Source organism: Cyprinodon tularosa, unplaced genomic scaffold (genome assembly GCF_016077235.1).
Source record: "Cyprinodon tularosa strain WSP-4 unplaced genomic scaffold, ASM1607723v1 ctg307, whole genome shotgun sequence".
Taxonomy (NCBI): Eukaryota; Metazoa; Chordata; class Actinopteri; order Cyprinodontiformes; family Cyprinodontidae; genus Cyprinodon; species Cyprinodon tularosa.
The window spans coordinates 1,484,062-1,496,014 of NW_024039016.1; positions in this window are offsets into that span (position 1 = coordinate 1,484,062).

An 11,953-nucleotide genomic window follows, 5' to 3' on the forward strand; every position below is an offset into this window, starting at 1 on the left:
TCTTAACATTAAATTAGGAAAATAAGCTTTGGAGTTTAACATGTTTACGTAGGTATTAGTTGTAGTCCGCCATAGAGAATCAATTAGATTTAATGTAATATAACAGCTACAAAGAATCTCTTATAAAACAATAAGCATTCCATTTAAACAATCTGAAACATTATGAACAGAAAAGTCACAGTAGAGGAATTGTCAAAGAGGCAGGCAAGAAGATGGTTGCCTTTAGAGGGTAAATCTACTGAAATGGAAAGCATTAGGTGATACTTTCATAATCTCATTGGTTATTTCATCTTGTCTAGCTTTTACAACAATCTTAGTCACATATGCATTACAGTGGTAAAAATGAGTGCAGTGAAATATATATATATATATATATATATATATATATATATATATATAACCTATATGACAAGGAGGCAATGGTAGAAACAAAAGGTTGGTAGCATACACAGAAAAAAAGACTGATATCAGTAAAACGGTGAGAAGTAATTGGTAACAAATCTCAGTTCGAAACAGACAGAAAGGAAAACCTGCCTTAGAGAACAAGAAGTTCTAGATTTTAAAGCTTTAAAAAAAGCAACTCAAAACTCAACAAAAACACATAGCATTGTTTGTGTCACACTCAAGAGCCCTGTGCACCTTGATTGTGTTTCTTCCTCATCTCTCTGTGCAGTGTGTGATTGTAGCTTGTTAACTCTCATCAGGGGGAGCTTAAAAAGGAGAAGAGACTTAGAAGGAGAAGCCAAAAATACCATTAAGCTTGCAGTGGTGAGTGGTGGAGTTTTCTGTAGGGGGACTATAAATTCAAAATAGATGTATTCCAAAAACCAATCAAACGTATACCAAGGTATCACAACTGTATAACTTACACTATATTGCCAAAAGTATTTGCTCACCCATCCAAATTATTGGAATCAGGTGTTCCAATCACTTCCATGGCCACAGGTGTATAAATTCAAGCACCTAGGCATGCAGACTGTTTTTACAAACATTTGTGAAAGAATGGGTCGCTCTCAGGAGCTCAGTGAATTCCAGCGTGGAACTGTGATAGGATGCCACCTGTGCAACAAATCCAGTCGTGAAATTTCCTCGCTCCTAAATATTCCACAGTCAACTGTCAGCTGTATTATAAGAAAATGGAAGTGTTTGGGAACGACAGCAACTCAGCCACGAAGTGGTAGGCCACGTAAACTGACGGAGCGGGGTCAGCGGATGCTGACGCGCATAGTGCGAAGAGGTCGCCAACTTTCTGCAGAGTCAATCACTACAGACCTCCAAACTTCATGTGGCCTTCAGATTAGCTCAAGAACAGTGCGCAGAGAGCTTCATGGAATGGGTTTCCATGGTCGAGCAGCTGCATCCAAGCCATACATCACCAAGTGCAATGCAAAGCGTCGGATGCGGTGGTGTAAAGCACGCCGCCACTGGACTCTAGAGCAGTGGAGACGTGTTCTCTGGAGTGACGAATCGCGCTTCTCCATCTGGCAATCTGATGGACGGGTCTGGGTTTGGCGGTTGCCAGGAGAACGGTACTTGTCTGACTGCATTGTGCCAAGTGTAAAGTTTGGTGGAGGGGGGATTATGGTGTGGGGTTGTTTTTCAGGAGCTGGGCTTGGCCCCTTAGTTCCAGTGAAAGGAACTCTGAATGCTTCAGCATACCAAGACATTTTGGACAATTCCATGCTCCCAACTTTGTGGGAACAGTTTGGAGCTGGCCCCTTCCTCTTCCAACATGACTGTGCACCAGTGCACAAAGCAAGGTCCATAAAGACATGGATGACAGAGTCTGGTGTGGATGAACTTGACTGGCCTGCACAGAGTCCTGACCTCAACCCGATAGAACACCTTTGGGATGAATTAGAGCGGAGACTGAGAGCCAGGCCTTCTCGTCCAACATCAGTGTGCGACCTCACAAATGCGCTTCTGGAAGAATGGTCAAAAATTCCCATAAACACACTCCTAAACCTTGTGGACAGCCTTCCCAGAAGAGTTGAAGCTGTTCTAGCTGCAAAGGGTGGACCGACGTCATATTGAACCCTATGGATTAGGAACGGGATGTCACTTAAGCTCATATGTGAGTCAAGGCAGGTGAGCAAATACTTTTGGCAATATAGTGTATGTACGTCACCAACAAAAAACATTATAGAAACACTTTTTAAAAAAAAAACATAATTGCATGTACGGTTTTAATTTTTGTACATAACTTTTACCCTTCTGAGGCTTTTTTGAAGGCTAATCTGTGTGTTGTATGGTCCAATATCGTGTCACAAACCTAAAAAAAAATAATGTAACAGTTTTATAATGGAGAAGGTATTAATTCTTTTTAAAATATTTTTTTAATATATCAAAAACTATTTTCTGACAATGAGTTTATTTAAGAGCAACTATGAAAATTAACAAACACCTTGAAAAACTACACTATATTGTATTATTTTCCATGTGAATCCCAGAGTTCATAACTCTTTGCCTTCTTTAAAAAGTGCTTTAAATCTGTCATACCTGTCTTTATTCATGTTGGGTCAGATCCTGATGTTTGAAAAAGGAGGTAGGCAGTCAAGGACGCAGAATAGAGTTTTAGCCTCACTGCATGCAGTTAAGTCCAGCCTACACTGTGCGATTGTTCGCCTTTTTCGGGTCGATTCTGCAGTCGTGCAAGAATTTTTCGATCGGGCCGAGTTTAAGCTTCACTGTGCGTCCTGCGTGGAGCAGTATACAGGGAATATCGAGTGGCGATAAGCCTCTAATGACCAACCCCCCGATCAGGAATCACTTCAGTCAGCCGTTGAGCATCTATGAGACGATTTACCAGAACTTTGAGCACTGCGCATGTGAAAACAGGGAGTTGATCTTCTTCTCCTTCTTCCAGATTGACAAGTACGACCAGTGCCATCTCTCGCCGCTCAGTCTGAATTGTGGTTTTTGGATGTGTAGTGTGAGCAGGTAGCTCGCATCAGAGCGTCGGGCTGCACAGTGTGAGAACATGCATCGTGAGCTGTGAACTTTTAAACTCTGCGGTTTCACCATACAGTTTGAGCTGTAGCTGCGTGCAGAGATTGAAAATATTTCATAGTGTATGCCCGACTTTAGTTAAGCCTTGTAGCTAAACCAGGTCCTAGAAAAATACAGTGTACCGTCTCCCTCTGTCTTTAGAACAGCTGATTAATTTTGATGTTTGGCTGATCAGGTCCAGCTTCTCTTGGTAAGTTTGCTTTAGGGACTTAAATTCCTATCATTCCTATCCTTTTGCATTGCAGAGGAGCTACTACGCAAGAGTCTATGGTCAAAGATTTTTGCGCACCATGGCACCAATCGGATAAGGATTTTACTCTTCAATGAAGATTAAATATTTATCTTGCATATCTAGTATATTTAAAAATACTTTCAATTTATAATACAATTTTTATTTGTTTTTTTTAAATCTCTTATACAAGGTTATTGGGTGGGTGGGGCGGCGTCCTAGCGACCTCTATTGACCAGCCGCCACTGTTAGCTTGGTAATCAGGCCTACCTACTATTGCTTTACCCTCATAATTCTAGTTTGTGCTTCTAACCAGGGCCTTGACATCACTGTTTAAGAAAATATGGCATGAGGTGTTCATAGCCATTTACTTTCAAGCCTGTCCGCCCTCCACAGCCAACCTCTCATCCACATGCCTCTATCTGTGAAAAACGAGACAAACAATTCCGATGCAATATTAATCTCTGATATTATGAATCACTCATTATTCCTGAACAGACATATTACTCTCTTAATAGAAAGCACTCTTCATCTCCCTAATAATCCCTTGATCTTTAAAATCTCCTCCGTATATCATAGTCTAAATAGATCTGTTAAACCTCTCCTTCCTCTGTTTGTAATAGTTCCAGACTCAGATTAGAAATAAGCATGACAGTAAAATCCTTAAGGTAAAGTGTAGCTAGTTTTAGTGTTGCAATTCAGACCTGTTCAGATATTTCCTTAATCTAAATGGTGGTTTAATGAATTCTGGCAAGAAGAGTCAGTTTTAATCAAATATCAGTTTGCTAGATTGGAGAGAGGAGCAGCAGTCCCATCATTTTAAACAGCTTCATTACAATTTCTTTTGAACTTCTGCTATCATGTATAGCTTTTTGGATTTCATTTAACAGCATGATACAGAGAAGTAATCATAGTAATTGAAATTCTACTCTGTTATATATTCTGATTAGACATTAACCACTTCCACAGAACATGGAACAATGTAGGTTTTCAGCTTCTGCAATGTTGCCAGTCTTATTGTCATTTTTTTACTACTTTTTTCCACATATTCTATTAACTTTTGAATTAAGACAGATTAAAGATAATGGAGGGCAAAAGATCAAGATTTTACAAATATTAATTTAAAAGAAAGAGACAGAATAAAGATGATGGTCAATGTTACAATAATTGCAAAATTATTACGATATAATTATACTTAAAAATTATTCTTTTACAAATGCTAACGGATTCTTTTTCAGATAAGCTAAATAATGTTTTGCAAGCTTACCAAAAGATTATAAATATGTTAAATAACTACAACTAAAAGTTATACCTTATTAAGAGTAAGGGTTAATTAATGATAATAAATAGGTAAAACCTATTAATGATTATTGGCTATATGATTATAACTTTCATTCCAACTGGGTTCTTAATCTTTTATATAAGGTGGGAACCTGGAGTGGCTGTTTAAAATCCAGTTGTCTTTCACAAACTTCGTACTTTAGACAATGGCTAACAGCAGAGTTATTAATCACCAACCAAATAATTTGTCTCTCCTAATTCAAATATTAACCAATAGGAGGGTGGAACTGAGCTGAGTGATAAATATTTCACTTTTTAAGGTGTCCTTAAAAATAGCAGCAGGCAAATGTCAATAACTTGATGCAGAGATATTAAAAGTAATCAAAACAGTGATGTTTAACCTGGTTTTACAGTAAAAATGAACATTGACTCAGAAATGCATTAAATACTGTATAGTGGCGCTTGAAAGAATGGGTTAGTTAAGCTGGCACAGGATATCCAACACACGCCAACTGTAGAAAAAAAGGGTCACAAGACTCACAAAATGACTGCTACCATATTGCCAGTAATTAGGTAGCTTGAAGCTCACAGTGGTAAGCAACCATAGCCTACTGTAACTCTTCAAACAAATGGAAAAAAAGGGGAATTAAGCAGACTCTAACACAACATTGATCATTCAGTCAGGCTTAGTGAGCATTAACATTTAGTTAGGAACTCTTACAAGCTGAACAAGAAAGCTACTTTAAGATAAAACACCAACAGCACATGTAAAAATATCTATTCAACCTATCTCCTTCCCAAGGAGGGTATTTATTAAGCATCAAATTAATTTGATACTTAGCATGGGTGTCACCTAAGCAGTGGATAGCTTGTAGCAGCGGCTCAGACGACAGCAGCACAGCTCCAAACAGCCACCGAACCAATCGGGTCACGGTCTGGCGGCTTATAGCGGGCTCCTCGGCAAACAACAATTGGGCTAAGCTGTTCTGTGAGTACACCAGAACTGAAGAGTTTCTCATCTGTTTCATCAGGCGCATTAATAAATACTGCATTCAATCTGGTTTGAAACTCAGTAAAAAAAAAAAAAGAGATTTTGGGGTTCTGCTCTTCTGAATAGGCAAAAAGCAGTTTAATTTGGCTAGCGAACACAGACTCTTCTCCGCATGGGATTTGGTGGCCACGTACGTAACCTCAGCTGAAAACCAATGTCAATTTCGCCTTTTGAGGCCCAAGAGCCACAGGCAAAGAGAATAAAATGGAATTTGGCCGTTTAGGTAAACTTTAAAGCAGATTCCGTAAAATTTTAAAAAACAATCCGCTGGACTTTGTTTCCAAGGTTTGAAGACATTTCGCTTCCACTCCAGGAAGCTTTCTCAATTCAAAATGTCTGGATTCTCATCAAGTTTCAGGCTTTATATAGACAAGGCCTAGTATTGCTTGGAAACATGCAAATTGAAACTGACGAGCGGATCTTTGGTTCCATTGTTAGCCTGTAATATCTGAAACCTGTCTATGATTGTGAAAGGTCGGTCGTTAAAGGGGGGATTGTTCACCTGGCTGAAGAGAGGAGGTACTTTGTTCTTGTGTGATGGGGTGGGGGTTGTGGTGATACCTGGAAGGAATCAACTCAATAACTGAATTGTAAGTTTTTGGAAGCTGGAATCTGAGTCCACCACCTCTGTTTAATGTTGGTTTTGCTCTCTTAACATAGATGGCTTCCTTAACAACCCTCTCAAACCACCTATTTTCTTTATCCAGAATGTGAACATTCTGGTCCTCAAAAGAATGTCCTTTGTCCACAAAGTGTAGGTGTACTGCGGTGTCTGGTCCAGAGGAAGACGCTATCCTGTGTTGGGCCATGCGTCTGTGGTGAGGTTTTTTGGTTTCTCCAATATTACGTGGGATATTGTGTTTGGAGAAAATCCTCTTTCAGAGACTCCAGCAACATAAGGGATTGTGATGTTTTTGCGTTTAATTTTCTCACCGCTATCTTCTGCTGCGTGTCTTTTGGATTTTATTGCTGGTTTGATAAACGCCCAGTTTGGGTATCCACAGGTTTGGAGAGCATCTTTGATGTGTTTCTGTTCTTTGTGCTTCCCTTCTGTTTTAGTAGGGACATGTTCTGCCCAGTGTTGTAAGGTTCTAATGACTGAGAGCTTGTGTAGAACCTTACAACGAGAAACCCTAGACAAAAGAGGACACAGCAGTCCTGTCCTCTAATCCAAACAGGCCACAGACCAGCAATAATTGGCCAATGAATTCTAAGGATGCAGAAACCGAATTTGAACACAACAGTTGTTTAACACAGTCTAGATAGGTACTTCCTGGAGGTGGCTGGTGATGACAGCCCTACATAGAATCTATCTTGGTCACTTGCTTTCCCAGGTCAGAAAGAAGAATTCACAATTGCTCAGAAATGCAAGAAGCAGGTGCAATACTAGGGTATTTTTTATTTTTATTTTGATTAAATAATTGCATTATAACACAGCCAACAGATAAGAAAAGTTGATTTTGCATGAAACAGGCCTTTTGGCTTTCCTCTTCTGAAGTTACTCCAATGAATATTTAAATCTATACTATATCATTGTTGTGAGGTTATGAGAATCCAAATGTAAACAGGAGACTGATCAAATAATGAATATAGGATTTATTTATCAAATAAATAAAGTTTATAATCTTTACGGTCCTTCACAAAATATTTCAGTTCAATTGCAAGTATTGTTAATCACTATCTTTCATTTTAGGTAATATTTTCTACCAACAACGTACTTTTGTGGGTCCTTAATATTATGGCTAAACACTTGAAATTTAGTTTCCTCAGTTTCACAATACCATCTAATTTTAATTTCACCCCACAAAGAGAAATGCAAAAGCTTTTTAGCATTTTTTGGACCAAAACTATTTCCTGTTTGCTTGTTGGAAATCTCCCTTCATTAGAACTTTAAGAATTTAAACAGGAGTACTTTATTTGCTTTATAGAATGGTGTTATTAGAATAATACACACCCCCGTTTAGTTGAAAAAAAAAAAAAAGTTTTCCTTTCATTTTCCATAACAGAAAAGGGGCACTGGATTAATTCATAAATTGGTAAAGATGTACCTAACTTGAACTCACTGGTACTATTTCTGAACTGGAGTAAATAGTTGAATACTTTTTTTCCCACTACAATCACTGTGATAACATCTCTGGAAAGTTGATCATGCAAAAAAGCTGTATGATAAATAAGATCTTCTGGTGGCTCCCACTTTTCAGCTTTGTAGCCTATTCTCCTGCCAATTCTCAGTAAAAGAAGGGAAATTTGAAACTCAGAGAAACTTGTGAGGCTAAACTGAAAAAGAGAGCTCTGTCTTTACTAAAACACAGTATGTCACTTGAAATAAAACATACTGTAACATAGGGCTCATTTATTTATTTTTTTTAATGGCTAAAGTCTTTGCTCTCAAAACAACATGAATAGCAGATGCCAAAAATGCACAATTCAGTGAAACTCATTGTGTTTCATTAGTGGACATCTGCTCTTGCTTTAGCCTATAGCTTCAAAAAGTAAGATAATTCAGGTGTGTGCAGTATAAAGCTTACACTGCATCGCTGACCATCTGTTTATGTAGTGGTTTGAAATAAGTCATAGCCTTTTTAAGCTTTTCTTGACAACTGTGTACATTATCAAGAGAACAACAATGGTTTATTGTAACACATTAAATATGTATAAACTGCTTTTTTTTTTTACAGATGGGAAGGACAAAAGTATTTGATTTGTAAAATAAACATTGGTGTGTATGATGAAAAAATAGACTTTCTAAAGGATTTACATGCTGATGCAAACACATTCTTTCAGCAAGTGAGAGGAATTATCTTTTGCTTTGCATCTTATTTCACTTCCCAGCCTTTTTTTCCACATAAAGCAGGATATTTGAGAACAATTTTTGTTTTGCCACATATAAACGACGTCATACATACTTTAAAACGCATCAAGTTTTAAACGTTAGTGTATAAATGAAAAGATGGATATTAATGTCCGGCACATCACAGTCTGCAACAAATATTTTGTTTGTGTGTGTGTTACACGTGCAACAATTCTTCATACATTTGGCCATACCTTTGAGTTAAATATTGTTTTGATGTATTTAAGAGTTCTGACCCACATACAGAAACCCACTCAGAGATACCAGAGAAAAGCTTAACAGGTTTATTGAGGAGTTCAAAGGGTTGGATTTGGGGAAACTCAGAGAGCTGGTGAACTGTAACTGGAAGTGAGAAGGGAAGTTCACAGAGGTTAGTTCAGGGTCCGTGGGAACTTTGATCAACGTCTTGCAAACACAGAGATTAACAGGACTCACGATTGCAGAGAAAGGTTTCTTCCCTGAATTCAGTCAGTGTGGATTTTTCCAGAGATAGAGGGGCTCGTTGGAGGGCGGACAGGTCTTTGGTTTGGTTGGTTCATGAGGAGCAATGGGGCAGACTGCCACTTAGATTTCCTGGAGAACTTGAACGGGTCGTGTGGTAATGAATCCCCTGCTCAGTGTGAAGCACAAATGATCCTTTGGGAGAAGGCCAAACATCCAGAATTCAGGATGACTTCCTGCCAAAAGGCAAAGACAAAAATCCACGTTAGGCTCAGATAAACAAAAACTCAGTTTGACTCAGCTAAACTCAGCTTGGCTAGAGTACCCAAAACTGGCAAATACTCGTCGAAGGCGTCGAAGTAGTGGCAGTCTACCGCTTAAGAAGTCCTCAATAACGAGCCAACCAGCTGCAGGTGTGTGGGAGGACCAATGAGAACAGGGCGCCACCTGGTGGTGGAGGGGAGAAAACACAAAAACACAATCCACACAGACTGGATTCCTAACAAATATGAACTTTGTGAGAGATGCTGATTTTTATTTTGCGTCAGACACTTTTTGTTTGTATACTTTGATTAATGATCCATCATTCATCCCTAACAGGAACTCATGGTTGTTTTGAAGGTTTCTGAATTGTTGACCAGTTTAAGTTTGAGGTACCCTTCCCCCTATGCTTATTGAGTATGTATGTTGAAAAAAACACTCAGTGGTGTATTTCTGTAAGTCGATGTGGATGAAAACTTTAATCAAAAATCTTCCTTGGACAGTTTTATTTTTATAAACGGTTTTAGGGATTTTTGTTTTTCTTTTTTTTTTAAAACCTGCTACATGTGGACAACGCCTAAGAATAAAGGACTAATGAATACGATACATATACAAGCATATTGTTACTTTGCCAGCCTCACTGGAATAAAATAATTAAAGTGCGCAGTGCCCAATGAATAAGAGTTAAGAACTCAGACAGAGGCGTTTTTATGCAATGTAATGGCACCAAATAGGATAGATTTTTCTGTATCTGTCTTTTCAACAGCTGAGCTGTAACAGTCTGTTTAATAAGGCGCTCTACTGTCAGTCCAGTGCTTTGTAAAGAGGCTGCTCTTCCTTGTCCATGATGGATAACTATTGGGTGGTCATGTTTGCTCCACATTAAAGGCACACATAATCTTCAGAAAATCAGCATTTAAGCTTCTTTTTTTATACCTATAGATAATTTTGTTGTTGTACCATTCTTTATCTACCAAATGCAATTTAATCTTTTTTACCATGTTATTATGCTTGTGTAGGATTTATGTCAAGGCCAGCATCCATCCAAGCCAACATAGATTAACAAGCCGGAATAACATGTCAGTGTGTAATTTATTTTCAGTGAGTTGTTTGTGTGTTAACAATTCAGAAGCACTTAAATAACTTTTAATTAGTTTTCATGAAGGAATATTCTGTAACGGACAAAGTGATAACAAAACTTGAGTAAAATATGTTAAGTTGAGTAAAATATAGGTGTACATTACTGAAACATACTGTTAGCAGATGTATTAAAAGCAAATAAGGAAGAATGCATTAATTGCCTTTTTTTACTTGCTTTTACTCTGCTTTTTTATGGTCCAATTATTATATTTGTTTTACAAATATTTTTGCTTTTATTCTGCTTTTATTTTCATTCTATTTTATTATCTAATTCAGCACTTTGAATTGTCCATGTACTGAATTGTGATACACAAATAAAATTGTCTTGTGTAATCCTATATGCCTACTATAAATCTAAGGTAGGCATGGAGAAGATGATTGGCAGATTCACTGAGCTCCTTAAAACCATTAAACCATTCTTTCAGGAATGTTCCTAACAATAGTCCACATGCTTAGGAGCTTGATTTTTTTCTCATGGTCATGCAAGTCTAGGCAACAGTGGCATCAGATGCAGCTCTGGCTTTCAGTGTGGTTTTGTCCTTGGGCAAAACACTTCCCTCGCATTGCCTACTAATGGTCAGAGGGCCTGGTGGCGCCTGTGTACGGCAGCCTCGCTTCTGTCACTGAGCCCCAGGGCAGCTGTGGCTACAATGTAGCTTGCTTCTATCTGTGTGTGAATGGGTGAATGATTGAATGTAATGTGAAGCACTTTGGTCAGAGTTCTGACATGAAAAGACTTTGACTTAGACAGGTTTTATTTTGTTATTTTATACACACAAGTGTGCACAAAAATAAATTTCGTTTAGCACAGCTCTCTAGACGTTTTCATTTTTTAAAGTGCAGCCTTGATAAAGGTAAGCAGCAGGGATAAAAACACTGTGATGAAAAAAACACTGAGGTGAAAAAAAAAAAAAAGTGATTAAACATACGACTGTATAGTTAAAATTCCAACATTCAGGGTATATTTTTTTACTTTATTTTTTATTTAGTTATTTTTTACATATATATAAAAATATTATAGATTCTCATTCCGACATACATGGAAAGGGTTCCCGCTGCTCTTGAAGATTTTTTTGTTTTTGTCTTTTACTTGCTTACCTCTTGTCTTCTTTTTTCTTTTCTGTAATGTTCTCTGTTTTCTATTCCCCTCATCTGATACAGGTGTGGAAGCACATTTCTAGGAGTGACAGTATATTTTTATCTACAGTATATTACAATCTGTTGTCAATTTTTTTGTGTTTAGATTTATTTTCTCCCTTTGCCTCACCTCCCTTTCCATGTCCGTTGTATATGATTTTACTCCCCAAATAATGTTCAATGAAGTTTAAAATACAAATATCAAGCAGAACCTTATGGCAACAGGCACACTGGCCCAACAAGATTTAGAAAAGCTCATTCATGATTTTATTTTTAGTCTGCCTAGAAAAATAAAGTAGAATACATCAGCCCGGTTCTGGAGTCCTTCTATTGGCTCCCTACAGCTCAGAGAATAGACTTTAAAATCCTTCTGTTAGTCTATAAATCACTGAATGGATCAGCACCTCAATACATAACAGATGTGTCAGTGTCTCAACCTCCCAGACCACTCAGGTCGTCTAGTTCCAGTCTACTCTGTACACCCAGAACTAGAACAAAACACGGAGAAGCAGCATTTAGCTTCTATGCTCCACTTATCTGGAACACACTCCCA